Below are 27,408 nucleotides of genomic sequence, written 5' to 3'. Positions count from 1 at the left end.
TTCTGAGCATGCGTGGCACTTTGTGCGTTGGATTTGTGTACTCACGGATTTTGTTGTCGGAAAATTTTATAGCAAGCTCTCAAACTTTGTGTGTCAGAAATTCCTATGGAAAATGTGTGATGGAGCCTACGCACATTCAGAATTTCTGACAACAAGGTCCTATCACACATTTTCCACTGGAAAATCCTATTGTGTGTACAGGGCATAAGTCTCTGTGAAAGTTATAGAGTCTACAAGCTGTGGTGCAAATCATTGAAAATTGATCACACCTAATGCACTGACGGCCTCATTTCTTGAGGACCTGAAATGTCAGGAAAGTACAAATACCCCCCAAATGACCAATTTTTGAAAAGTAGACAGTCAAAGGTATTTAGTAAGGGGCATGGTGAGTTTTTTGAAGTTGTAATTTTTTCCCACAATTCTTGGGAAAATTAAGAATTTTTTTTCACAAAATTGTCATAATAACAAGTTATTTCTCTCACACACAGCATATGCATACTTCCAATTACACCCCAAAATACATTCTGCTACTCATCATTTTTCATTTTTTTTCCACAAGTCTTCGGAAAACGAAAAAAAATTAAAATGTATTTTTTTTTACACAAAGTGGTCCGTTTATAAGATATTTCTAACTCAAAGCATGTAAATGACACCCCAAAACACATTCTGCTACTCCTCCTGAGTATAACGATACAACATGTGTGAGACTTTTACACAGCTAGTCCACATACAGAGGCCCAACATGCAGGGAGCACCGTCAGGCGTTCTTGGAGCATAAATTACACCTCTAATTTCCTAACAACCTATTACACCTTTGAAGGCCCTGGAGCACCAGGACAATGAAATCACCCACAAAATTACCCCATTTTGGAAAACAAACACCCCAACGTATATTCTATGAGGCATTATGAGTCTTTTGAACAGTTACATTTTTTTACACAAGTCTTCAGAAAACGTGGAAAGAAAATTAAAATCTTTTTTTTATTTTTTTTTTTACAGAAAGTTGTCAATTTATAAGATATTTCTAACACATAGCATGTATATAGCAAAAATGACACCCCAAAACACATTCTGCTTCTCCTCCTGAGTATGGCGATACAACATGCATGAGACTTTTACACAGCCTGACCACATACAGAGGCCCAACATTGAAGTAGTACCTTCAGGTGTTCTAGGAGCATAAATTACACATCTCATGTAATTCCTACCTATTACACTTTTGAAGGTCCTTGAGCACCAGGACAGTGGAATTACCCACAAAATTACCCCATTTTGAAAAGCAAACACCCCAACGTATATTCTATGAGGCATGGGCTGCAGATAGGTACTCGGGTACTCTGATGGGCTGGAGACAGGTACTCGGTTACTCTGATGGGCTGGTGACAGGAACTCGGTTACTCTGATGGGCTGCTGACAGTTACTCGATTACTCTGATGGGATGTTGACCGGTACTCAGTTACTCTGATGAGCTGGTGATAGGTACTCAGGTACTCTGATGGGCTGATGACAGGTACTCGGGTACTCTGATGGGCTGGAGATAAATACTCAGGTACTCTGATGGCCTGGTGACAGGTACTCGGGTTCTCTGATGGCCTGGCGACAGGTACTCGGGTACTCTGATGGCCTAATGACAGGTACAAGGGTAATCTGATGGCCTGGTGATAGGTACTCGAGTACTCTGATGGCCTGGTGACAGGTACTCGGGTACTCTGATGGGCTACAGATAGGTACTTGGGTACTCTGATGGGCTGGTGACTGGTACTCGTGTACTCTGATGGGTGCTGACAGGTACTCAGGTACTCGTGTACTCAGATAAACTGTGACAGGTACTCAGGTGGGCTGTGACAGGTACTCAGATGGACTGTGACAGGTACTCAGGTACTCGGGTACTCAGATGAACTGGGACAGGTACTCAGGTACTCGGGTACTCAGATGGGCTGTGACAGGTACTCAGGTACTCGGGTACTCAGATATACTGTGACAGGTACTCAGGTACTCAGATGGGCTGTAACAGGTACTCAGGTACTTGGGTACTCAGATATACTGTGACAGGTACTCGGGTACTCAGATGGGCTGTGACAAGTACTTGGGTACTCAGATGGACTGTGACAGGTACTTGGGTATTCAGATGGGCTGTGACAGGTACTCAGGTACTCGGGCTACTCAGATGGGCTGTGACAGGTACTTGGGTACTCAGATTGACTGTGACGGGTACTCAGGTACTCAGGTACACAGATGGGTGCTGACAGGTACTCAGGTACTTGTGTACTCAGATAAACTGTGACAGGTACTCAGATAGACTGTGACAGGTACTCAGGTGGGCTGTGACAGGTACTCAGATGGACTGTGACAGGTACTCAGGTACTCGGGTACTCAGATGAACTGGGACAGGTACTCAGGTACTCGGGTACTCAGATGGGCTGTGACAGGTACTCGGGTACTCAGATGGACTGTGACAGGTACTCAAGTACTCGGGTACTCAGATGAACTGTGACAGGTACTCAGGTACTCAGATATACTGTGACAGGTACTCAGGTACTCAGATGGGCTGTAACAGGTACTCAGGTACTTGGGTACTCAGATATACTGTGACAGGTACTCGGGTACTCAGATGGGCTGTGACAAGTACTTGGGTACTCAGATGGACTGTGACAGGTACTTGGGTACTCAGATGGGCTGTGACAGGTACTCAGGTACTCGGGGTACTCAGATGGGCTGTGACAGGTACTTGGGTACTCAGATTGACTGTGACAGGTACTTGGGTACTCAGATTGACTGTGACGGGTACTCAGGTACTCAGGTACACAGATGGGTGCTGACAGGTACTCAGGTACTTGTGTACTCAGATAAACTGTGACAGGTACTCAGATAGACTGTGACAGGTACTCAGGTGGGCTGTGACAGGTACTCAGATGGACTGTGACAGGTACTCAGGTACTCGGGTACTCAGATGAACTGGGACAAGTACTCAGGTACTCGGGTACTCAGATGGGCTGTGACAGGTACTCGGGTACTCAGATGGACTGTGACAGGTACTCAAGTACTCGGGTACTCAGATGAACTGTGACAGGTACTCAGGTACTCAGGTACTCAGATATACTGTGACAGGTACTCAGGTACTCAGATGGGCTGTAACAGGTACTCAGGTACTTGGGTACTCAGATATACTGTGACAGGTACTCGGGTACTCAGATGGGCTGTGACAAGTACTTGGGTACTCACATGGACTGTGACAGGTACTTGGGTACTCAGATGGGCTGTGACAGGTACTCAGGTACTCGGGGTACTCAGATGGGCTGTGACAGGTACTTGGGTACTCAGATTGACTGTGACAGGTACTCAGGTACTCAGGTACACAGATGGGCTTTGACAGGTACTCAGGTACTCGGGTACTCAAATATACTGTGACAGGTACTCAGGTACTCAGATGGGCTGTGACAGGTACTCAGGTACTCGGGTACTCAGATATACTGTGACAGGTACTCAGGTACTCGAGTACTCAGATGGCCTGTGACAGGTACTCGGGTACTCAGATGGACTGTGACAGGTACTCAGGTACACTGATGGGCTGTGACAGGTACTCGGGTACTCAGATGGGCTGTGACGATTACTTGGGTACTCAGATGGGCTGTGACAGGTACTCAGGTACTCGGGTACTAAGATGGGCTGTGACAGGTACTCAGGTACTCAGATGGGCTGTGAAAGGTACTTTGATGGATGGTGACAGGTACTTTGATGGGTGGTGACAGGTCCTCTTTATTAGGGGGGGCAATCAGTGTGTGTTGGTGTGTACTGTAAGTGGTAACAAGATGTTACCGCAATCTCCTTCTTACACACGATCGGTGTGTGAGGAGGAGAACCTGGTAACATCTCGTTACCTCGGTTTGTTGACATTCTGTGACTGGCTGTGATTGGACACAGCCGGTCACCGGTCACATGGTAAAGAGCCAATTTTATTATCTCTTTACTGCGATCAGGGTTGGGCTGTGTCAGGGTGACAAGACTCATCCCCGAGGAGTGGCAAGAAGCCGAGGACGTCATATGACGCCCACCCAGGATGGGAGATCCCATCTGTGGACCTCATATAACTATAGCCCGGTATTGAAGTGGTTAAGAACCTACATCATAGGCTCTTTACCACGATCGGAGATGCGGTGTGTCAGAGTTATACACAGCACCGCCAATCGCCACGCTGCGCGCCCCCGGGGGCACACACGAGCAGCTTATCCTGCTGGACATCATATGACGCCTAGTCAAGATAATGGAGCCACGTTGTGGATATCAATCTGCAATAGGTTGAGCACAAAGTGGTTAGCAACATTTAAAGCATGTGAATGATAATTTGTTCAATGTTCACTCTTATCTTTCAATGCCATTGCATGGCTTTGTAGTGACTTGGAAAAATTCTTGTTACTCGCGGCGCTCTTTTGTCCTGATGTGCCTCAAAGTTCCAAAAGATGTCAAACTCTTTAAAATTACAGCATCAAAACTTGTGCAGTTGCATGTTTGGCAAATATCTGCTTTCACAATTTCAGTCAAATGAAAAGATATTTTTTTTAAGTAAATGTAACTCAATTAAAATATGGAAATGCAGATACCTTTAACGTTTTTTCTAGATTACTCAATATTATACATTATTTTTGTAAATGTAAAGGTGTGTTTTAAGCACTAATGAAAATTAAGTAAGGTACTTAAAATATCAAAGTAAATTAATTAACATTTATTTATTTGTTGAAAATTATAACATTTTTATAGTAAAATTACAAACCAACAAAATCATTTTTATCAGTGTGTCTTCCAGGCTGCATGTTCGGGTAAGGGCCTGGTATGGATTTTGGGGGAGGGGACCCCAAGCTGTTTTTTTTTTTTTATTTTGTTAAGAGTTCCCCTTAAATTTATTGGGGGTTCCCCTTAATATCCATACCAGACCTGAAGGGCCTGGTATGGACTGGGGGGACCACGCTGTTTTTTTCATTGATTTTTATCTACACTATCAGGATCCGACAATACATTACAGCATTACAATTTTAAATTACATTTTGTCATTTTGCTGCGGGACTGTAAAACACATCAGACAGATGCGCCACTATACAGGCAGACTAAGGGGACCCCCAGGCAAGATATTTAAAGGAATATTTAATTTTCATTGTTTCATTTTAAGCATTCTTAAAATCACTGCTCCTGAAAAAACGGTTGTTTTAAAAACTTTTTTTTGCATTGATGCATGTCCCCTCACATTTTTATGGATATGGGTTAATGACATGCCATATTCCATGTGTTTTCTCCTTTAGTGGTTTGTCATGAATGAAATGTAGGGGTACCCCCGTAGGGGCTGCAAAGTGATGTGGCCCCCCTGTCACCCTGCCCAGCCCGGCATTCACTTCTCAGACACTCAAAGACAATGAACAGTCCATAAACTTTGTTTTTGTATTTTATGGAGAGGATTGAACTTGGATGGGATAAGGGATTATTGGCATGCCCAATGAAATTGGTGAAAAGAACATTCCTCAAAAAGTGGGATTTTAATGGACCAAAAACAATAATGTTATAAAAGTACAAAATTTATTGGGACAAGTAAATACAATATATGATCGAAAAAAAAAATTGATCAATAAAAACAACAAACACATGGTATAATTGACAGCATGGAGTCAAACCAATGGAATAACCTAGAAATAAACTGTCAAGGATAGGACAGAAGAAATTCAATGCATTTCAACATAACAATAGGTTATATAATTCCTGTTTTTTGAAAAATCAATCTATAATTAAAAATACACATGATTGTAAACATGAACAGAATTCAATGATGTTTATACAATAATCATATGCAAAAACATTCATACATAAAGTTAACCGTACTGACCCCATGTGTTAATGAATCACCCAATGGAGATCATAGCTCAAAGAACAGAAGAGGATGTACCACTAGGATTGCGCCGGGCAGGCATGGAGGGAGAAGAAAGCCCAATGAAATTGGTAGCACTTGCTTGGGACAAACTATATACATTCCTGTATATACATGCCAATCTCCCTCCAGCACAATTCTTGCTGCAGACTATTAATCCTCAGCTCCTCCAGCACGTTACTTAATTGAGCTTCCAGGCACAGCTAGCACCGCGTGGTTAGGCCTGACACTGGCTCAGCCAGGCCATAGCAACTGCCTTTTTCAGGCAGGGAACACGGGCCCCTATAGTGTAGCAATAGAAAGTTCCTGGTGCTAGCTGTCCTAATTTCGACTACTGTGCCCAGTAACCCATCTTTCAGGCCCTGTCAGCTCTCCTGGCTGCAGCTGCCCCTCTCCACTGCCCATGACACCACAGTCCACTCCACTGGCTCTGCACCCTTCCCAGACTGCATGCTCCTTCAAAGGGGGGGCTCCTTCAAAGTCCCCAACAGCCTAGAATTCCATCTCCAAAGCTCTGAACAACTCCAACCCCTTCCCAGGTGGGCTGACCTGGGTATTTAAGGAGGCCAGCCCCCTGCCAATCCAAGTTGGGGATTGGTCAGGGCTCCCTAGAATACCCCAGACAGCTCCACCTCTCCTCTCCTCCTCTCTTTTCAGAACCTTCTGGAAAGAAGAGGGAGGTCTCAGTGATTCTGCCTGTGAGTCACTAGCTGTTACCCTGATCCACTCCCAGCCCAGACCAAATCAAAACAAACAGGCCTGGCTGCTAGTCAGGCCTGCCTAAATTTACCTAACCCTAACCAAAAATCCTCACTGTAGCACCTACCTACCTAGAGGGTGCTACACTCACCCCCCACCAAAATCCAGCCAGTCCCTCGGCTGGGAAAATTTGATAAATGGCTCCTGGGCCCAGGAGCAAAGGCATCCCATATGATAAATTGGAAGGGGGGAAAGAAAATAACTTGGACGGGGATATGTACAAATAAATACGTATAAAAATATATAGTAAAGTATCTGGTGGGTATTTACATTGTGTACAGTATAACACACACACCTAACTACAGGTCCCTGTAGCTAACAATAACACTCAATACAATACAAGGTTGAGCCAGAGCATCTCCCCCTCAGAAGAGATTCTCTGCTCGCATAGGTCTTGACTCCTGCCAGAGTGGATGGACAGCTGTCCCATCCCAGAAGATCCTAAAAGAAGACAAAACACCACAGCATCCTAGACTAACATCTATCTATTCACTTTATACAGTTTCTGTCAGGAGGGGGTTAGCATCCTGCCGACAGAAATATCAACAATATTTCAAAGAAAAAATAGCAAATTTCTTCTTTCTCTTGTTCTGTCAGGAGGGGGTTATGGCCTGCTGACAGAAGCAAACGGGGGGAAAAAAATTCAGTATCAAGGTGAATAGTTCTTTTTTGGAGTAAAAGTATTACATATAACATATGATTACTTACGGGAGTATGGTTTTAGTTAGTGGCTGGCCCAGGTTGGGGGGGGGGTTCGTTAAAGCGGATGTAAACCCAATTCATGAATTCTGACCTAGGCACATATATCTGTAGTGTTTTCTTCTCTGTCTCTGAAGCACCGAGTCCCGTGTGTTTCTGCTGTTATGTTCCATCCTCTGTTATCAGCATGAGAACTTCTGACAAGTTCTCCGAGACGGGAGATAAAAGCACTGAAAAAATATATTGGATGCCTGGATCAACCGTGTAGAGTATACTAATTATAAATTCAATAATTATAATTTATCAATCATTCAGCTCAAGGATGACCCTGAGATGCAGTCCTAGCGACCCTAAAATCGCATATACCAAAAAAGAGAGAAAATAGTTCTCCCGAGAGGGCCAATTAGGACACTAAGATTGATTTAATGATTTATTAAGTAGAAAAAACACACAACAATTTAATGAAACAGAACAGACCATTTGTGTACCTCACAGATAAATTTAAAAAAGACAACGTTGTCATGTTTAAAAAAGGGGATCGCAGCTGCGCATGCATCACACACTCACAAACCCACACTCACACACTCTGATCAAAAAACTCCAGTAATAATAGGAATACAGTCCTTAATGGGTAAATCTATTATTCCATAGCCTGGACGGCTTCTAGTTGCTAATTGAGTATAAACAATCAGGTGGGTATATTGGGTGTTTGTGATGTTGAGTGAGGTGGTCAATATATGGCCGTCCTATAATCTTATACGGGATTAATTGGTATACAGTCCAGAAAGGAATGATGAAAATACAAGTGCCTTCAGTACAGATTAGTGACTGGCCAGGTTCAGCCAACTGAGACACGGAGGATGGATTGTAGGTATAGGAATGTGCAAGCAGAGGCGGCTCTCTAATTAGGCAAATAAGGCGGTCGCTCAAGGCCTCGCACTCATAGGGACCCCACCACTGCCTCATTGAAGAGCTGCCTCTGCTGACAACAATGCCTCTGCAAGCGGTGTTAGGCTCCGGCCAGCAGTGGTTTAACATTGCCTGTGTGTTCCACGGCCAGGCAGCGGAGAGAGAGGATGGAGTGTGGCTCTGTCTTGAGGAGGAGGCAGGGCCAGCGCCATGTTGTCCAGGGTAGGAGAAGGGGAGGAGGTTCCAGCAGCCGGAGCAAAAAGTTTCCTGCTGCTCCGGAGACGCAGATCGCGTCCCCCCGGCCGTTATCCCCCCAACACTGGAGTGCTCAGCTGAGCGGTCCACTCACACCCAGAGGAGGAATCTGGCATGCATTGGCAAGGAGGGGAAGAGGAAGGTCCCGCGAAGGAGGCCCCACAAGCGCTGTATGAAGCCGATGGAAAGGTAGGTAGGAAAGAAGAGGTGTCCAGACCGGGCCGCCTCTCTCTCTCTCTGGGGCTGTCAATCAGTGTGGGGGGGAGGGGGAACCGGGGCTCCAGCTGCAGGGAGAGGCACAGCTACCATGCCACAATCCCTTCTGCAGCCAGCGACCACCAACATGAGAGAGAGCCAGCCCCCCCCTCCAGCATCCCTCAGCCACAGACTGGTCTTTATATCCACCCCTTGTCCTGTCCCATGCACTCCACTCCCTTCCTCCTGATCATCAGTGTCACAAACAGTAAGGACAGCTCAGTCCAAGGGTGCCCACCTGTGACTGGCAGCCCCTGACCCCTCCCTCCGCCCTGCCCTTACACCCACCTATGCGGGACTCCACTACGAGGGGGATTGGAAGGTCCCAGTCCAATGCTGATCCTCAGCCATGGTGGGCTGGGCACTCTGCATCCTGTACTGGCACTGCCTGCTGATTGGCTTCTCCGCTGCTATCTCCTTCACTGACACCAGCACCGAGATAGAGAACACTGACACCAGCACCAAGATAATGAGCGCTGACACCAGCACCGAGATAGAGAGCACTGACACCAGCACTTCAAAGCTCTTAATATATGTAATTTATACAGTTTATTTTTTTGTCGCTTGAATTATTTTTCCCATTATGGGCGTGAGTGGGGCCTCATGTCTAGGTTTTGCCTAAGGCCTCACAAAGCCTAGAGCCGCCTCTGTGTGCAAGGCTAGCGAAATGTGTCAGCGTGACATCAGCACGTCGATCGGGGGATCGTCAGCTCGCTGCACAAGTGAAGTTCTTGAAACGGAGTTTGAACGGAGGCTGGATACTTAGCGTACGAAAGGAACTTCTTAGACCGCCTTAAAAGCACCTGTATGCGCAGTTAAAATACCACCTCAACAGCACGCGTGATGTGATGTGATGCATGCGCAGCTGTGATCCCCTTTTTTAAACATGACAACGTTGTCTTTTTTAAATTTATCTGTGAGGTACACAATTGGTCTGTTCTGTTTCATTAAATTGTTGTGTGTTTTTTCTACTTAATAAATCATTAAATCAATCTTAGTGTCCTAACTGGCCCTCCTGGGAAATAAAAGCAGCCTGAAGTTTGTGTCGGGGGAGGTTGCTATAAATATATTAGCAGATAGCTTGTCTTGTCACAGCACAGCTCTGCAAGTCTCTGCCTATGTGGGGTGGGGGTGTGTGCCTTTCCTCCCATCAGCTGTCTCCCAGTGAAAGCCAAGACTACACTACCAGTGCAGAATGAGGAAGTAAAAATTCTAACACAATGTAAGAATTCTAAAGAATATAGAAAGGTGTCCTGCAGATTGTATACAAACTTACAGATGTCTCCCTTTTGGAAAACCCGACGGCAGTGCTTCTGAACCAGACCCCGATGTCCAGCAAGAGATATCGTAAATCTATTAAATGCAGCTAGGGCATGTGTTCCCAGCATGTGGAAACAGCAAGCTTCACCAACGGTGCTACAATGGTTTGCCAGGATGAACGACATTCCACAGATGGAAGACTTAACGGCTGCCCTCAGGGATAGGAAGGAGGTACATAACACACACTGGCTATACTGGGACATGTTTTGGTTCTCGGATGACTATTTGACCTATTCTTAAGCTGATCCCTCGGTGGGAGGACAACGCCTTGTGCCGCCGACTCTGCCGAAGCCCCCCCCCCATTCTCTCACGTCTGCTTTTCTTTTTTTTTGTATCTTCTGTTTTATCACTCGGTATGCATTAATCGTTGGGTGCAGCTACTGTGAGGGTGGGACAGAAAAACCTATATTGTGTGGGGTCTACGTCTTGCACCTTGCAGTGGTTTGGTGCCTGCTAGATAGTGTCTTTTTTCTTCTCTCCTGGTATGTCCATGACTATTAAGTTTCTATGTTTGTTTTCCGCCACACTACAAAACCAGATACAGGATATATTTGTTGAAGAGGCTATAGCCCACCGTTTACAGATACTTTATATTGTAGTCCTGGAACCTTATCTGTTATTTTATTGATAACCATTGATACCTGTTCTAGTTGTATTTAGTAATAGTTTATATTTGGATTTCATTGAATGTGATTTGTCATGACATACTGTTACCCAGGGGCATCGGGGAGGGGGTGGCTGAAGCCCCGAATGTGACCCCGAAAAGCCCCGAGTCTCGGCCATTTATTTAAAAATTATTAGCCCTGAGTCCCCCATGAAAGTGCGGTGCCGCACTGCGCATGAGCGAGGATGAGCGCCGGGAGTCGGGACGTGTGACGTTATGATAGGCGGCGCGCATCGTGATGACGTGTCACGCACGGCCTAACTTCATAAAGCAGTGGCCAGCGGGAGACAAAGCACGCGCTAATATCATCATAGGCAGTGAGCACACAGCGGCACAGCCAGACTCGAGGAGGAGGTCCCGGAGATGGAGAGTGACCAGCGGCAGGGTTCGCCGCCCGGTGCAAGGACTCAGGAGGACCAGCGTGCGACCACTGCAGGCCAGGGCAGGCCAAACAAGGTGACACTGACCTGACTGCTGACAGCCTGACAAACTGAGCTGAGGAGCGGAGGTGAGGCAAGGCGAGGGCCACGAGTCGAGGCAGTGGCACTGCACTGCAGACCCAGGCCTACACGTTGTGGGAGGGACAAGATGGACCCGCAAACAGACTAAACTGGAGCATTTCGCCTGCGGTGCCTCCTAGTGGCAGAAATGCATATTTCTCTTGTTTGAGAACTGGATAGGAGCCTTTCCCCTGCAGTGCCCCCTAGTGGCAGAAATGCATACTTCTCTTGTTTGAGAACTGGATTTGGAAGTGCAGTGTTACTTGAACTGTATTCCAGGATTTGTTTGTCTTCAGCTGAGAGAACTTGCAATAAATTAAGACTTCAGAATTAACTTCTCCGCAGGATGTGGAAACCTTGCAAAAAGATCTGAACAAATTAATGGGGTGGGCAAATGAGGTTCAATGTAGAAAAATGTAAAATAATGCATTTGGGTGGCAAAAATATGAATGCAATCTATACACTGGAGGGAGAACCTCTTGCGGAATCTAGGATGGAAATCTAGGAAGGAATCTAGGAGGGACTCCCGGGATGGACCTCGGAGTCAAATACCATACTGGTGACTAGGGATGGGCCGAACACCCTCTTGTTCAATTCGCAGCAGAACATGAGAACAGGCAAAAAATTTGTTCAAACACGCGAAAACCGTTAAAGTTTAAGGGGCACGAACATGGATAATCAAAAGTGCTAATTTTAAGGGTTAATATGCAAGTTATTGTCATAAAAAAAATTTCGGGACCCTGGTCCTGCCCCGGGGGACATGTATCAATGCAAAAAAAAGTTTTAAAAACCTCATTTTTTTCGGGAGCAGTGATTTTAATATTGCTTTAAGTGAAACAATAAAAGTGAAATATTCCTTTAAATTTCGTGCCTGGGGGGTGTCTATAGTATGCCTGTAAAGTGGCGCATGTTTCCTGTGTTTACAACAGTCCCGAGAGCAAAATGACATTTCTAAAGGAAAAAAAAAGTCATTTAAAAGTACTAGCGGTAGCGCCGGCTGCTATAATGAATTGACGGGTCTCTACAATACTCATAAAAGTCATTGAAAAAAACGGCCTGGGATTCCCCCACAGTGCATTACCAGGCCCTTTGGATCTGGTATGAAAATTAAGGGGAACCCCGAACCAAAATTTAAAAAAAAAATGCATGGGGGTCCCCCCAAATTCGATACCAGGCCCTTCAAGTCTGGTATGGGTATTAAGGGGAACCCTGCGCCAAAATAAAAAAAAATGGCATGGGGGTCCCCCTCAAAATCCATACCAGACCCTTATCTAAGCACGTAACCTGGCAGGCTGCAGGAAAAGAGGGGGTGAAGAGAGAGCGCCCCCCCCTCCTGAACCGTACCAGGACACATGCCTTCAACATGGGGAGGATGTCCTCATGTTGATGGGGACAAGGGCCTCATCCCCACAATCCTTGCCCAGTGGTTGTGGGGGTATGTGGGTGGGGGGTTTATCGGAATCTGGAAGCCCGGTTTAACAAGCATCGACCAAAGGTAGAAGCAGAGGATCGGAGGAAGAAGCAGAAGAAGAAGCGGGGGAAGAACAAGATGGAGGAAGAAAACCGAATGAAGACCAGAAGAAGATGGAAGAAGAAGCGGGGAAATAAGAAGACATTAATAAAGGAATTGTCAAAAACCATCTCTTGTCTTTTTTAACATTTTTAACACTTTTTTTGTGAAATGGTAACCATTACCATTTCACACGGGGGGGCTGGATCTGGTGGTCCCCTTGTTAAAGGGGGCTTCCATATTCCGATAAGCCCCCCGCCCGCATACCGCCACAACCACCGGGCAAGGGTTTTGGGGATGAGGCCCTTGTCCCCATGAACATGGGGACATCCTCCCCATGTTGAGGGCATGTGGCCTGATACGGTTCAGGAGGGGGGTGGCGCTCTCTCGTCCCCCCTCTTTTCCTGCGGCCTGCCAGGTTATGTGCTCGGATAAGGGTCTTTTATGGATTTTTAGGGGGACCACCACGCCATTTTTTTTACATTTTGGCGCGAGGTTCCTCTTAAAATCCATACCAGACCTGAAGGGTTTGGTATGGATTTTGAGGGGGACCCCCACGCACTTTTTAAAAAAATTTTGGTTAGGGGGTTCCCCTTAATATTCATACCAGACCCAAAGGGCCTGGTAATGCACTGTGGGGGAATCCCAGGCCGTTTTTTTCAATGACTTTTATGAGTATTGCAGAGACCCGACAATTCTCTATAGCAGCCAGCGCTACCGCTAGTACTTTTGAATGACTTTTTTTATCCTTTAGAAATGTCATTTTGCTTTCGGACTGTGCGCCACTTTACAGGCATACTATAGACACCCCCCAGGTACGAAATTTAAAGGAATATTTCACTTTTATTGTTTCACTTTAAGCATTATTAAAATTACTGCTCCTGAAAAAATGGCCGTTTTTTAAACTTTTTTTGCATTGATACATGTCCCCTGGGGCAGGACCCAGGCCCCCAAACATGTTTTATGACAATACCTTGCATATTAACCTTTAAAATTAGCACTTTTGATTTCTCCCATAGACTTTTAAAGGGTGTTCCACAGCTTTTGAATTTGCTGCGAACACCCCAAATTGTTCGCTATTCGGCGAACAGCCAATGTTCCAGTCGAACTCATGTTTGACCCGAACAGACAGCCCATCCATACTGGTGACCCCAAAATAGGGATAAAACTTTTTTGCAGAAGGGAGTTTAACAAGACTGGTAGCCACTCATTAAAATTAGAAGAAAAGAGGTTTAATCTTAAACTACATAGAGGGTTCTTTACTGTAAGAGTGGCAAGGATGTGAAATTCCCTTCCACAGGCGGTGGTGCCAGCGGGGGGGCATCGATAGTTTCAAGAAACTATTAGATAAGCACCTGAACGAATTGAAAGAAAAACATTTTTTTTTCACAATTTTTCTGTTTTTTTCCAGGCCTTCCTATCTCTATCCATGACATACTGAAGCCCCAGTAAACTGGTGCAATCTCTTTTTGTTCGTAGATGCATGCATTTTGACATCAACTGCTGAAACTACTTGCAGATCCTGCAATTGAATTTTAAGGGTTTTTTTTTAACTGTTTTTAGCATCAAATGGTCAGCTTTTGAGGCTGAATTTTCTGGAAAAGTCCTGAACAAATTAGCAATCATGTGAAATCCATTTTGCTCAAGGTGGAATGATTGATTTAAGATAATTTGTCAATCTTTTCAAATCCCTTGCCAGACTTATAGGCATCCACAAACTTTATTCTAAGGGCCTCGGAGAGCACTTTTGATCTTCACATGAGACCACAAAAGCACATAAAACACCAGACCCTAGATATCTGTGGTTTAAATAAGACAGGCTAATCTGCAACACTGATTCTAATTTAATGGACTTGAAGTGGTGGTGAATGTAGGAGTGGTACTTTCTGTATGTGACAAATCTGTTTTTTTTTGTGTTAATTTATATCATGAAAATGAATGCTCCATGTCAATTTGTGGGTAATTTGTTCAAGTATATCTCCTTTAAATGTATGCACTGTTTGAATGAAGATCTAATGTTTCCCTGTTCAAAAACTTTGAAGAAGTGAACAATTTTAATAGCTGTCTTTTTTTTCAGGAGGAAGCAACAATAAAAACCATTGCCAGGGTTTTAACCCTGAACCACCCAAATTTCAAATAGTGTATGGCCAGCGAACATAACCAAAATGTTTGCTGGAGATTCACTTCAAAGCAGAAAGTAAGCTTCAGAGTATCAATTCTGAGGGGGAGAGCTTCATAAATATTACATTGTGCCTCAGTGTTTAAAGCTGATCCCAGTAGGCAGTCCCTGGGTTACAAACAAGGCGGTCCCTGGTTCTGTAGGTTTGTTCTTAAGTCAAATTTGTTTGTAAGTCGGAACAGGTACATTTAATAAGTGTAGCTCCAGCCAAAAAAAAATATTTTTGGATAGCATAGGGAAGGGTTAACACCTCTGTAACATTTGTTTTGCTGTCTGTGCTCCTGTTCAGATTTCAAAGATTTCACCTCACTTTCGGTCCCTATGACAATTGGATTTTGGAAATTTTGGGTGGTCATGGAAACAAGGATTGGTGATAAAGCTACAGTGGAGACATCTTTTTCCCATGATAACTCTTACAGGAGTGAATTTCCCTTCCTAGGGGTAGATTTCCTCTCACTTTCTGTTTTCTCCCTCCGTTTGAAAGTGGAATGTTTGCAACTCGGGGACCGCCTGTACATATATAGTGGGTAAAGAAAAGATACACCCCCTTTTATAATAATCACATTCTGTTTCTTTGAAGCCTGAAAAGAAGACAGATGTAGTTTTTGTTTTATACAGCTATATGTTACTTTATAACATCCAAGTGAAAGATATAAGACCAGCGTGTTAATTTTTTGCATTCCTCTGGATCAACTGTGGGTATAGTATTGTGTATATGGGATTGTATGTTTTATGTTTTTTTTTCTTGGTTGAACTAGATGGACTTGTGTCTTTTTTTAAACTAACTATATAACTATGTACTGCAACTAAGTCAGAAGAAAAAAAAATCAAAAACAGAATCACCGAGTTGGAAAAAGGATCGCCCCTCTTGTGTCAGTATTTTGTTGAACCACCTTTTGTTTTAATTACAGCCTTTAGTCTTTAGGTTTTGCCCACTCTTCTTTGCAGAACTGCTCTAGTTCAGTTAAATTTGATTTGTGGACTGCAGTCCTCAAGTCATTCCACAGATTTTCAATGGGGTTTAAGTCTAGGTGCTGACTAGGGAATGCAAGGACACCTTTATCTCCTTCAACTATTGTGTGCTCATTGTTGCTGTGTGCTTTGGGTCGCTGTCATGTTGGAAGGTAATCATTTTTCCTATTGACAACTTCCTGGCAGAGGGCAGCAGATTTTCCTCAAGAATTTGACAGTATTTTACTCTATTTTTCCTTCTATCCTGACAAACGCTCCAGTCCCTGCTGCAGAGTAGGGACGAGCCGAACACCCCCCAGTTCGGTTCGCACCAGAACCTGCTAACGGACCGAAACTTTGCACAAAGGTTAGAACCCCATTGAAGTCTATGGGACTCGAACGTTCAAAATCAAAAGTGCTAATTTTAAAGGCTAATTTGCATGGTATTGTCCTAAAAAGGGTTTGAGGACCCGGGTCCTGCCCCAGGGGACATGTATCAATGCATAAAAAGTTTTAAAAACGGACGTTTTTTCGGGAGCAGTGATTTTAATGATGCTTGAAGTGAAACAAAAAGTGAAATATTCCTTTAAATATCATACCTGGGGGGTGTCTATAGTATGCCTGTAAATTGGCACGTGTTACCCTTGCTTAGAACAGTCCCTGCACAAAATTACATCTTTAAAGGAATAAAAGTCATTTAAAACTGCTTACGGCTTTATTGTAATGTCAGGTCCCGGTAATATGGATGAAAATCAGTGAGACAAACAGCATGGGTACCCCCCAGTCCATTACCAGGCCCTTTGGGTCTTGTATGGATATTAAGGGGAACCCCGCACCCAAATTAAAAAAAGGAAAGGCGTGGGGCCCCGGGCCCTCTGAACAGCAGTATACAGGTGGTGCAAACAAGACAGGGACTGTAGGTTTGTTGTTAAGTAGAATCTGTTTGTAATTTTGAACTGGTACATTTTTAAAGTGTTTAGCTCCAGCCAAAAAATCTATTTTAAGCTTTTTGGAAAACATAGGGAAGGGTTATCACCCCTGTGACATTTGTTTTGCTGTCTGTGCTCCTCTTCAGAAGATTTCACCTCACTTTCTGTCCCAATGACAAATGTTTTTTGAAAATTTGGTGTTTTTAGTGAAACAAGGATTGGTGATAAAGCATCAGTGGAAAGGAGCAACGTTTTTCCCATATTAACTCTTACAGGAGAGAATTTCCCTTCTTAGGAGTAGATATCATCTCACTTCCTGTTGTCTCCTTCCGTTTGCAAGTAGGAGTAGTTTGTAAGTTGGATGTTTGAAAGTAGGGGCCTGCCCTATATACTCAGCAGAAATTGGGGCCTTAGGTGTTGGTGTTGCCACAACACTGTAAGCCCTCACAGGGCCCTGATATGAAATATTAGATCAAGAATTGTAATTACATGCCCCTGTTGAACAAGGTCAGAAAAATTGGGCATTTGGTGATGGTGGTGGTGGTGCTCTTGGTGGGCGCTGGAATGGGCCCTGCTGTGAAATATTATATCAAGAATTGTAATTACATGCACCTGTTGAACAGGGGCAGAAAAATTGGGCCTTAGGCACTGGTGCCACAACACTGCAACCCCTCACAAATATTCTAGTCGGAGCGCAGGAACGACCCCTGCTGCAAAGTATTGAATCAGAAATCGTAATTACACGCCCCTGTTAAACAGGGGCTGAAAAATTGGGCCTTAGACACTGGTGCTGGTGCCACAACACTGCAACCCCTCACAGATACTCTAATTGGAGCGCAGGAACGAGCCCTGCTGCAAAGTATTGCATCAAAAATTGTAATTACACACCCCTGTTAAACAGGGGCTGAAAAATTGGGCCTTAGCCACTGGTGGCGGCGCCCGGAACCAAAAATATTCTTACAAGCTATCAGCATGATCATTGAGGAGGAAGAGGATAGTCACTCAGCATCAGCATAGGGAGTCTTGAAGGAATCTGACATTTTTAAAAAAATTATTCGGTTACATCAGCATCAGGTGCTTGGTATCTGGTGGTGATCCAAGACATTTTTAGGAAGGTCAGTCGATCGACCGAGTCGGTGGACAGGCACACCCTGTGATTGGTTACAAAGCCTCCAACAGCACTGAATGTGCGTTCTGAAAGAACGCTGGATGCAGGACAGGCCAGTAGCTCAATTGCATACTGTGCAAGCTCTGGCCAGTGATCCATCCTCAAGACCCAGTAACCCAGAGGATTTTCGGTGGGAAAGGTGTCCAAGTCAGATCTTGCCCCTAGGTATTCCTGCACCATGTAAAACAGATGCTACCGATGGTTGCTGGAACCGATCATACCTTGGGGCTGCGGACTAAAGAATTGTCTGAACACATCGGTCAGATGGCCACCTTCTCCACCGCTCCTTCTTTGACTGACCGGAGCCTCAGCAACATGTTGTCCAGGAACAGGAGTTTGTAACCTCCCAGTCTCTGGAAACGCGTTGCACAGACCTTTCTGCAAGGCCTCCCAAAGATGTTTCATCCTCTGCTCCCTCTACAACAGCAAAATAAGGTCCGCAACCTTACCCTTGTAACGTGGATCAAGGAGGGTTGCCAGCCAGTAATGATCCCTCTCCTTGATACCACAAATACGAGGATCCTTCAGCAGGCTTTGCAGGATCAGGGAGGCCATGCAGCGTAGGTTTGCTGAGGCATTTGGTCCGGAGTCCTCTGGGTCACTAAGGACGACATGATCCGCAGCCACCTCCTTCCAGCCACGTACAAGTCCATGGGTTTTTTGGGACTGTAAATGATCCCTTAAAGACTGCTGCTGATGCTGAGTGCCAGGCTCCACCTCCATGCTGACACAATCCTCCTCCTCCTCCTCCTCCTCTTCCTGTGTGATAGGCGGGCATGCAGGAACACTGTCTGGATAAAGAGGGCCTTGAGAGCTAAGGAAGTCCTCCTCTTCCTGCCTCTGTTCTGCCTCAACTGCCCTGTCCATTATTCCACGCAACGTGTGCTCCAACAGGTGGACAAGGGGGACAGTGTCACTGATGCATTGTGTTGCGTTTGTTACAATATGATTTTTTTTTTATTAATCAGACTTACGGTACATGGGACATAACATTACACAATAGTGGTTGGTCATAGAGATATTGTCAGTTTTTTGGCTTGAGTAGATTTCTCAAACAAATGCTGTTTTATACAATGGGGGTAAATATCATTGTTGTATTCAATTGACAGTTCAATTAACAGGCTATTGTCTCTGCCTCAAACAGTTTGGGGGCTCCTCAGGAGGACATGGCGGGGCTAGGGAAGGAGTAACTGATGCCATTGAGCCGAGTGAAGAGGCTGCGTTGGCAGATGCTTTGCCAGACAAAGTACCCTGAGCTTGGGTGAGAGAGGATGAGGAGGATAAGGACAGCTTGGTCATCCACTCGACCAAGTCCTCTGCATGTTGCAGCTCAACACAGCCAGCTGCCGAAAAAAAGGCCAAGCATGTCCCACGGCCACGTACTGATGAGGATGCACCGTGTCCACTACCAGCACTGTTGTCTCTAGACACAGAGCCTGCTTGCCCTCTTTTATTGGCTTGTGACTGTCTGCCTCTCCTTGTTGGCCTTCCAGACATACTAATGGCCTGCAGTGAGATGTAGCTGCACAAAACTGGGATGTGTATATATATATTATATATAGGGATGAGCTTCGAGTTCGAGTTTCTTCCCCCCCCCCCCCCCCCCTTTTCCTTCCCTCCCAATTCCCCTATTCACACACTTCCCGTGGTTCCTTGCTTACTTGCACACTGTTTTATTTTCTAAATAATACATCACTGGCACCCCCCACTCTACCCCTCCCCTTAATTCATTTCTCCTTATTCACTCTATCTTATTATACAATTATCTACCCAGGGTCTGTTTAGTCATCCCCTGTGTTCGCCGCGGGGGGAACCACTTGGGGCCATGCGTACCCACAGGCAACCATAGAACGGGTGAGCCCATCCTTATTCTATTTATCTTGTATATTATATAACGTATTGTTCACTGTTCTTGCTGCTTTCCTATATCCCTGTATAATTTGTGTATGATTGTATTTACTACATTTACTGTATGTTGCACCACAGATATTGCTCTCCTGAGGAAGCGGTGAAACCGCGAAACCGGTCGAGAACTCAAGCTTTATTTGTGTCTACACCACTACAAGTTGTAATTTAATTGGTTGTATGCATTGCTCCCGTTTTTTAATTGCAACTGTATGTGTCATTGTTACAATCTTTTAATCATGGTTTCTATTAAAATGGAATTTTTATATTTTTTTACAGTTTTTGTCACTATCACTGTTTATTACTATTAGTAAACATACCTGGTACCGGAATAGTCCCCTCGTTTTCTCCCCCCCTCCCTCTTTAGGGGTTTCTGCCTTAGTGCATGCGGTATTGAGATATTGATCGACAGTGGCAGCTACCTGCGACCTCTCTCTACCTCATGCCCTTTGCCCTCGTATAAGAACTCATGTTCGACTCGAACATTGGCTGTTCGCAAGTTCACAGAACAGCGAACAATTTGGGGTGTTCGCGGCAAATTCGAATGCCGCGGAACACCCTTTAAAAGTCTATGGGAGAAATCAAAAGTGCTAATTTTAAAGGCTAATATGCAAGTTATTGTCATAAAAAGTGTTTGGGGACCTGGGTCCTGCCCCAGGGGACATGGATCAATGCAAAAAAAAGTTTTAAAAACGGCCGTTTTTTCAGGAGCAGTGATTTTAATAATGCTTAAAGTCAATCAATAAAAGTGTAATATCCCTTTAAATTTTGTACCTGGGGGGTGTCTATAGTGTGCCTGTAAAGGGGCGCATGTTTCCTGTGTTTAGAACAGTCTGACAGCAAAATGACATTTTGAAGGAAAAAACTCATTTAAAACTACTCGCGGCTATTGCATTGCCGACAATACACATAGAAGTTCATTGATAAAAACGGCATGGGAATTCCCCAAAGGGGAACCCCGAACCAAAATTAAAAAAAAAAAATGACGTGGGAGTCCCCCTAAATTCCATACCAGGCCCTTCAGGTCTGGTATGGATATTAAGGGGAACCCCGGCCAAAATTTAAAAAAAAAAATGACGTGGGGTTCCCCCTAAATTCCATACCAGACCCTTCAGGTCTGGTATGGATTTTAAGGGGAACCCCGCGCCAAAAAAAAAAAAAAAAAAAACGGCGTGGGGTCCCCCCAAAAATCCATACCAGACCCTTATCCGAGCACGCAACCTGGCAGGCCGCAGGAAAAGAGGGGGGGACGAGAGTGCGGCCCCCCCTCCCTCCTGAACCGTACCAGGCCACATGCCCTCAACATTGGGAGGGTGCTTTGGGGTAGCCCCCCAAAACACCTTGTCCCCATGTTGATGAGGACAAGGGCCTCATCCCCACAACCCTGGCCGGTGGTTGTGGGGGTCTGCGGGCGGAGGGCTTATCGGAATCTGGAAGCCCCCTTTAACAAGGTGACCCCCAGATCCCGGCCCCCCCTGTGTGAAATGGTAAGGGGGTACATAAGTACCCCTACCATTTCACGAAGAAAGTGTCAAAAATGTTAAAAATGACAAGAGACAGTTTTTGACAATTCCTTTATTTAAATGCTTCTTCTTTCTTCTATCTTCCTTCATCTTCTGGTTCTTCTGGTTCTTCTGGCTCTTCTGGTTCTTCCTCCGGCGTTCTCGTCCAGCATCTCCTCCGCGGCGTCTTCTATCTTCTTCTCCTCGGGCCGCTCCGCACCCATGGCATGGGGGGGAGGCTCCCGCTCTTCTCTTCTTCTTTTCTTCTCTTCTTCTCTTCTTCTTTTCTTCTTTTCTTCTCCGGGCCGCTCCGCAATCCATGCTGGCATGGAGGGAGGCTCCCGCTGTGTGACGGCGCTCCTCGTCTGACAGTTCTTAAATAACGGGGGGGCGGGGCCACCCGGTGACCCCGCCCCCCTCTGACGCACGGTGACTTGACGGGACTTCCCTGTGACGTCACGGGGAATGCCACAGGGAAGTCCCGTCAAGTCACCGTGCGTCAGAGGGGGGCGGGGTCACCGGGTGGCCCCCCCCCCCGTTATTTAAGAACTGTCAGACGAGGAGCGCCGTCACACAGCGGGAGCCTCCCTCCATGCCAGCATGGATTGCGGAGCGGCCCGGAGAAGAAAAGAAGAAAAGAAGAAGAGAAGAAGAGAAGAAAAGAAGAAGAGAAGAGCGGGAGCCTCCCCCCCATGCCATGGGTGCGGAGCGGCCCGAGGAGAAGAAGACAGAAGACGCCACGGAGGAGATGCTGGACGAGAACGCCGGAGGAAGAACCAGAAGAGCCAGAAGAACCAGAAGAACCAGAAGATGAAGGAAGATAGAAGAAAGAAGAAGCATTTAAATAAAGGAATTGTCAAAAACTGTCTCTTGTCATTTTTAACATTTTTGACACTTTCTTCGTGAAATGGTAGGGGTACTTATGTACCCCCTTACCATTTCACACAGGGGGGGGCCGGGATCTGGGGGTCACCTTGTTAAAGGGGGCTTCCAGATTCCGATAAGCCCCCCGCCCGCAGACCCCCACAACCACCGGCCAGGGTTGTGGGGATGAGGCCCTTGTCCTCATCAACATGGGGACAAGGTGTTTTGGGGGGCTACCCCAAAGCACCCTCCCAATGTTGAGGGCATGTGGCCTGGTACGGTTCAGGAGGGAGGGGGGGCCGCACTCTCGTCCCCCCCTCTTTTCCTGCGGCCTGCCAGGTTGCGTGCTCGGATAAGGGTCTGGTATGGATTTTTGGGGGGACCCCACGCCGTTTTTTTTTTTTTTTTGGCGCGGGGTTCCCCTTAAAATCCATACCAGACCTGAAGGGTCTGGTATGGAATTTAGGGGGAACCCCACGTCATTTTTTTTTTAATTTTGGCCGGGGTTCCCCTTAATATCCATACCAGACCTGAAGGGCCTGGTATGGAATTTAGGAGGACTCCCACGTCATTTTTTTTTTTTAATTTTGGTTCGGGGTTCCCCTTTGGGGAATTCCCATGCCGTTTTTATCAATGAACTTCTATGTGTATTGTCGGCAATGCAATAGCCGCGAGTAGTTTTAAATGAGTTTTTTCCTTCAAAATGTCATTTTGCTGTCAGACTGTTCTAAACACAGGAAACATGCGCCCCTTTACAGGCATACTATAGACACCCCCCAGGTACGAAATTTAAAAGGATATTACACTTTTATTGTTTGACTTTAAGCATTATTAAAATCACTGCTCCTGAAAAAACGGCCGTTTTTAGAACTTTTTTTTGCATTGATCCATGTCCCCTGGGGCAGGACCCAGGTCCCCAAACACTTTTTATGACAATAACTTTCATATAAGCCTTTAAAATTAGCACTTTTGATTATTCATGTTCGTGTCCCATAGACTTTAACGGTGTTCGCATGTTCGAACGAACTTTTTTCCTGTTCGCATGTTCTGGTGCGAACCGAACAGGGGGGTGTTCGGCTCATCCCTAATTATATATATATATATATATATATATATATATATATATATATATATATATACCGATTATACTGCAGCTAGCAGAATCAACTGCCTGCCTGTAGTATTATTAGTATGAGAACACCTGCACTTGTCTTCAGGTAGCTATACTGTAGGTGCAACTGTGCAGGGTACACAGTACACTAACTGGAAATACTTCAAGAGCCTGCCTGTGCTATTAATAGGATCAGAAGAAGCACACTAGCACCTGTCTTCAGGTAGCTATACTGTAGGTGCAACTGTGCAGGGTACACAGTACACTAACTGGAAATACTTCAAGAGCCTGCCTGTGCTATTAATAGGATCAGAAGAAGCACACAAGCACCTGTCTTCAGGTAGCTATACTGTAGGTGCAACTGTGCAGGGTACACAGTACACTAACTGGAAATACTTCAAGAGTCTGCCTGTGCTATTAATAGGATCAGAAGAAGCACACAAGCACTTGGCTTCAGGTAGCTATACTGTAGGTGCAACTGTGCAGGGTTACACAGTACAATAACTGTAAATACTTCAAGAGCCTGCCTGTGCTATTAATAGGATCAGAAGAAACACACAAGCACCTGGCTTCAGGTAGCTATACTGTAGGTGCAACTGTGCTGGGTTACACAGTACATTTACTGGAAATACTTCAAGAGCCTGCCTGTGCTATTAATAGGATCAGAAGAAGCACACAAGCACTTGGCTTCAGGTAGCTATACTGTAGGTGCAACTGTGCAGGGTACACAGTACACTTACTGGAAATACTGTAAAAACACCTGCCTGCTTGTCAGTATATTAGGAAGAGAATAACAGGAACGGATCTAGCTAAACTGAATACAGTGTGTATATATATATATATATATATATATATATATATATATATATATATATACACAACACCTGGGATGTATATATATATATATATATATATATATATATATATACACAATGCACTGTAAGTGCAGCTAACTGACTCGACCTGCCTACTCTATCTAACTTAAATCAAATGACACTGTCTCTCTGTCTATCTCTCTCTCCGCCGCAACACACTAAACAAGGCCGCCACGCAGGTGGCCTTATATAGTGTGGGGCGTGTACTAAACCCCCTGAGCCATAATTGACCAAAGCCTCCCTGGCTTTGGCCAATTACGGCTCTCTGTACACACGGCGCTGTCATTGGCCAAGCATGCGGGTCATAGTGCATGCTTGGCCAATCATTAGCCAGCAATACACTGCAAAGCCGCAGTGAATTATGGGCCGTGACGTGCCACTCAAATTTGGCGCGAACGGCCCATAACGTTCGTAATTCGCCGAACGGCCGAACACAGGATGTTCGAGTTGAACATGCTTTCGACTCCAACACGAAGCTCATCCCTACTGCAGAGAAACACCCCATAACAGGAAATTACCACCTCCATGCTTTACTGTAGGAATGCTGTTATTGGGATGGTGAGCTATATTGGATTGTCAAATCAACCCCATGACAGTGGCCCCAGCTAGAGCCATTTCACAGTGAGCCTTGATCCATCCATCCATCCTTTCACCATTTCTGTGAAGCCGCCTCATTAACAAGCAGCGTTTTTTCTTCAGCATTATCATCTTCACCACTCCCTCCTGGTCTGGCGACTTCTGATCAGTTCCCCGTTTGCTCAATTTTTTATTGATTTTTTTATTGATTTCATGTTTTTCTGATGAACCCCAGGCCGTTTAGGCAGATGTGAGCTCCATCAGCCTGCCGGCAGCATTATTTCCCCCTTGACTAGCCTCTCAGATCCAGCACTGATCCCTGTGCAGTGTCACCATTTTTCATTGAGGAGTTTTCACCCCTGTGGAGACACCATCTGGCAGGTCAGCGGTCTGTCTTCATCCGCTGACATTCCAGCGGCTCCCCTGTGCTGACGTCATCATTCACCGCCACGGAGCTCCAGCTAGGCTGCTCTCCTCACGGTGGAGCTTTGGCACTATCCACGCTGCGGTCATCTCACAGCCTGTTGGAGTCGGCGAGCCTCCCTGCACGATGCCAGACTCCCCAACAAACGGGGCAGCTGTGAGTGTTTTCTTCTTGCTGTGAGTACTTTGTTTCGCTCCCACCACTTCACCCATTGCCTCCTGCTGTGAGTACTGTGTTCCACTCCTACCACCTCACCCATTGTCTTCTGTTGGGGCATTTTTTGGATGCATCTCCTGTGCTGGTCTCCTGTTGTTCTAAGGCTGACTGTCCCCCATTTCAAGTGCTCTTTACATGTTGAAACTTAGTGTAATACTTATCAACTTTTTATTATTGTGAGACTGTGGTTTTTAATATAGTGTTAATGTGTTTTTTCTGTAACAGTTTTTTCTAACTTGGTTTTATTAATCATTAGTCATTACTGTCACTTCACATTCATTTATTACTGGTTTATTAAATTACTTAATTTTTTATGACTGTTGCAGTTTGCTTTTAAAACATCCTGAGCGCTGGGCTTCATTTGTTTTCCTTTGTATTGGATTTCTGCCAGACATATCGTGGTGTTGAGGCCAAGTAATTCAATTTTAGTCTCATCTGACATAGTACATAGTACCTTGGAAAAAAATTAAGCAAAATAAAAAGCTGGAAAAAAAATTAAGCAAAAGAGGAGGAAGTAGTTCTGAAATATTTTCAGAGATCAAGCTTAATGCAGATTTATAAATATTTAATAGAAATAAACACTTTTTGATACTTATTTCAGTAAACATTTATAGGAAAATAAAATGTAATTGTTAACACCATGTATAAATACAGAAAAAACTATTATCTGAAAGTTATACTAGGGGAACTATGTATAGAGATGTTGCGCCACAAAGGGTAAAGATTTGGAATAACTAGCACAAAAATTGTTGTGTGAGGAGAAATATATGTTACACATACTGTAAACTATATACATTATATGATATGTGTATTTAGCTTGGCAAGAAAATAGTTTAAAGTGATTGTAAGGGTTAGTTTTTTTTTTTAATAAACATATCATACTTACCTCCACTGTGCAGCCCGTTTTGCACAGAGTTGCCCCAAACCTCGTCTTCTGGGGTCCCCCGGCGGCTCCTTCCCACATCAGATAACCCCCTAGGAGAAGCACTCTCTCTGGAGGTTACCTTGTGGGCGCGCTCCCGAGTCCAGCAATTGCGTCCATAGACACAAATGTCAGACTCGACCCCGCCCCCCTGGCCCTTGCATCATTGGATTTGATTGACAGCAGCGGGAGCCAATGGCTGCGCTGCTATCAATCTATCCAATCAAGAGTCAGAACCCCGTGGAGAGAGGGAGAGCACTTCTCCCCTGACATATGGGGCTCAGGTAAGTAAAACAGGGGGGCTGGGGGGCTGGGGGGCCGGTCACTGCCACGTGTTTTTTCACCTTAATGCATAGGATGCATTAAGGTGAAAAAACATGAGGGTTTACAACCCCTATAATCAACATGATACACCAAGTCCTGTAATCTATATGAGATAACTAACAGCTAAAGTGTTCATTTAATCATTTAAGGACTGAGCCTCTTTCTGAGATTTGGTGTTTACAAATTAAAAACAGGTTTTTTTTGCTAGAAAATTACTTAGACCCCCAAAAGCATGTTGAACCCATTGAATATTTATTTTTTTTGTCCCAAGTGATTAAATAATGACAAAAAAAAAAAAAAATTTACAAAAAGTTGTCACTAAATGATATATTGCTCACACAGGCCATGGGCCTGTGTGGAATTGCACCCCAAAATACATTCAGCTGCTTCTCCTGAGTACAGGGATACCACATATATGGGGCTTTTTGGGAGCCTAGCCGCGTACCGGGCCCCGAAACCCATAACCGCCTTCAGGATTTCTAAGGGCGTAAATTTTTGATTTCACTCCTCACTACCTATCACAGTTTTGAAGGCCATAAAATGCCCAGATGGCACAACCCCCCCCAAATGACCCCATTTTGGAAAGTAGACACCCCAAGCTATTTGCTGAGAGGCATGTTGAGTCCATGGAATATTTTATATTTTGACACAAGTTGCGGGAAAGTGACAAATTTTTTTTTTTT

General features: G+C 45.0%; 1 long non-coding RNA gene across 2 annotated transcripts in view; it reads right to left on the bottom strand.

Moving 5' to 3' along the window:
- Window positions 1-27,408, bottom strand: part of LOC141103288 (uncharacterized) — a 178,716-nt gene that overhangs the window by 112,288 nt on the left and 39,020 nt on the right. For both annotated transcript variants that reach the window (XR_012235290.1, XR_012235289.1), the window contains exon 2: window positions 7,376-7,596. This is a non-coding gene — a long non-coding RNA (uncharacterized lncRNA). The remainder of the gene's footprint in view (window positions 1-7,375; window positions 7,597-27,408) is intronic.

This window comes from Aquarana catesbeiana, linkage group LG07, assembly GCF_042186555.1.
Source record: "Aquarana catesbeiana isolate 2022-GZ linkage group LG07, ASM4218655v1, whole genome shotgun sequence".
Lineage (NCBI taxonomy): Eukaryota > Metazoa > Chordata > Amphibia > Anura > Ranidae > Aquarana > Aquarana catesbeiana.
Note: the sequence above shows the minus strand (reverse complement) of the source record. Positions and strands in the feature narration are given on the sequence as shown.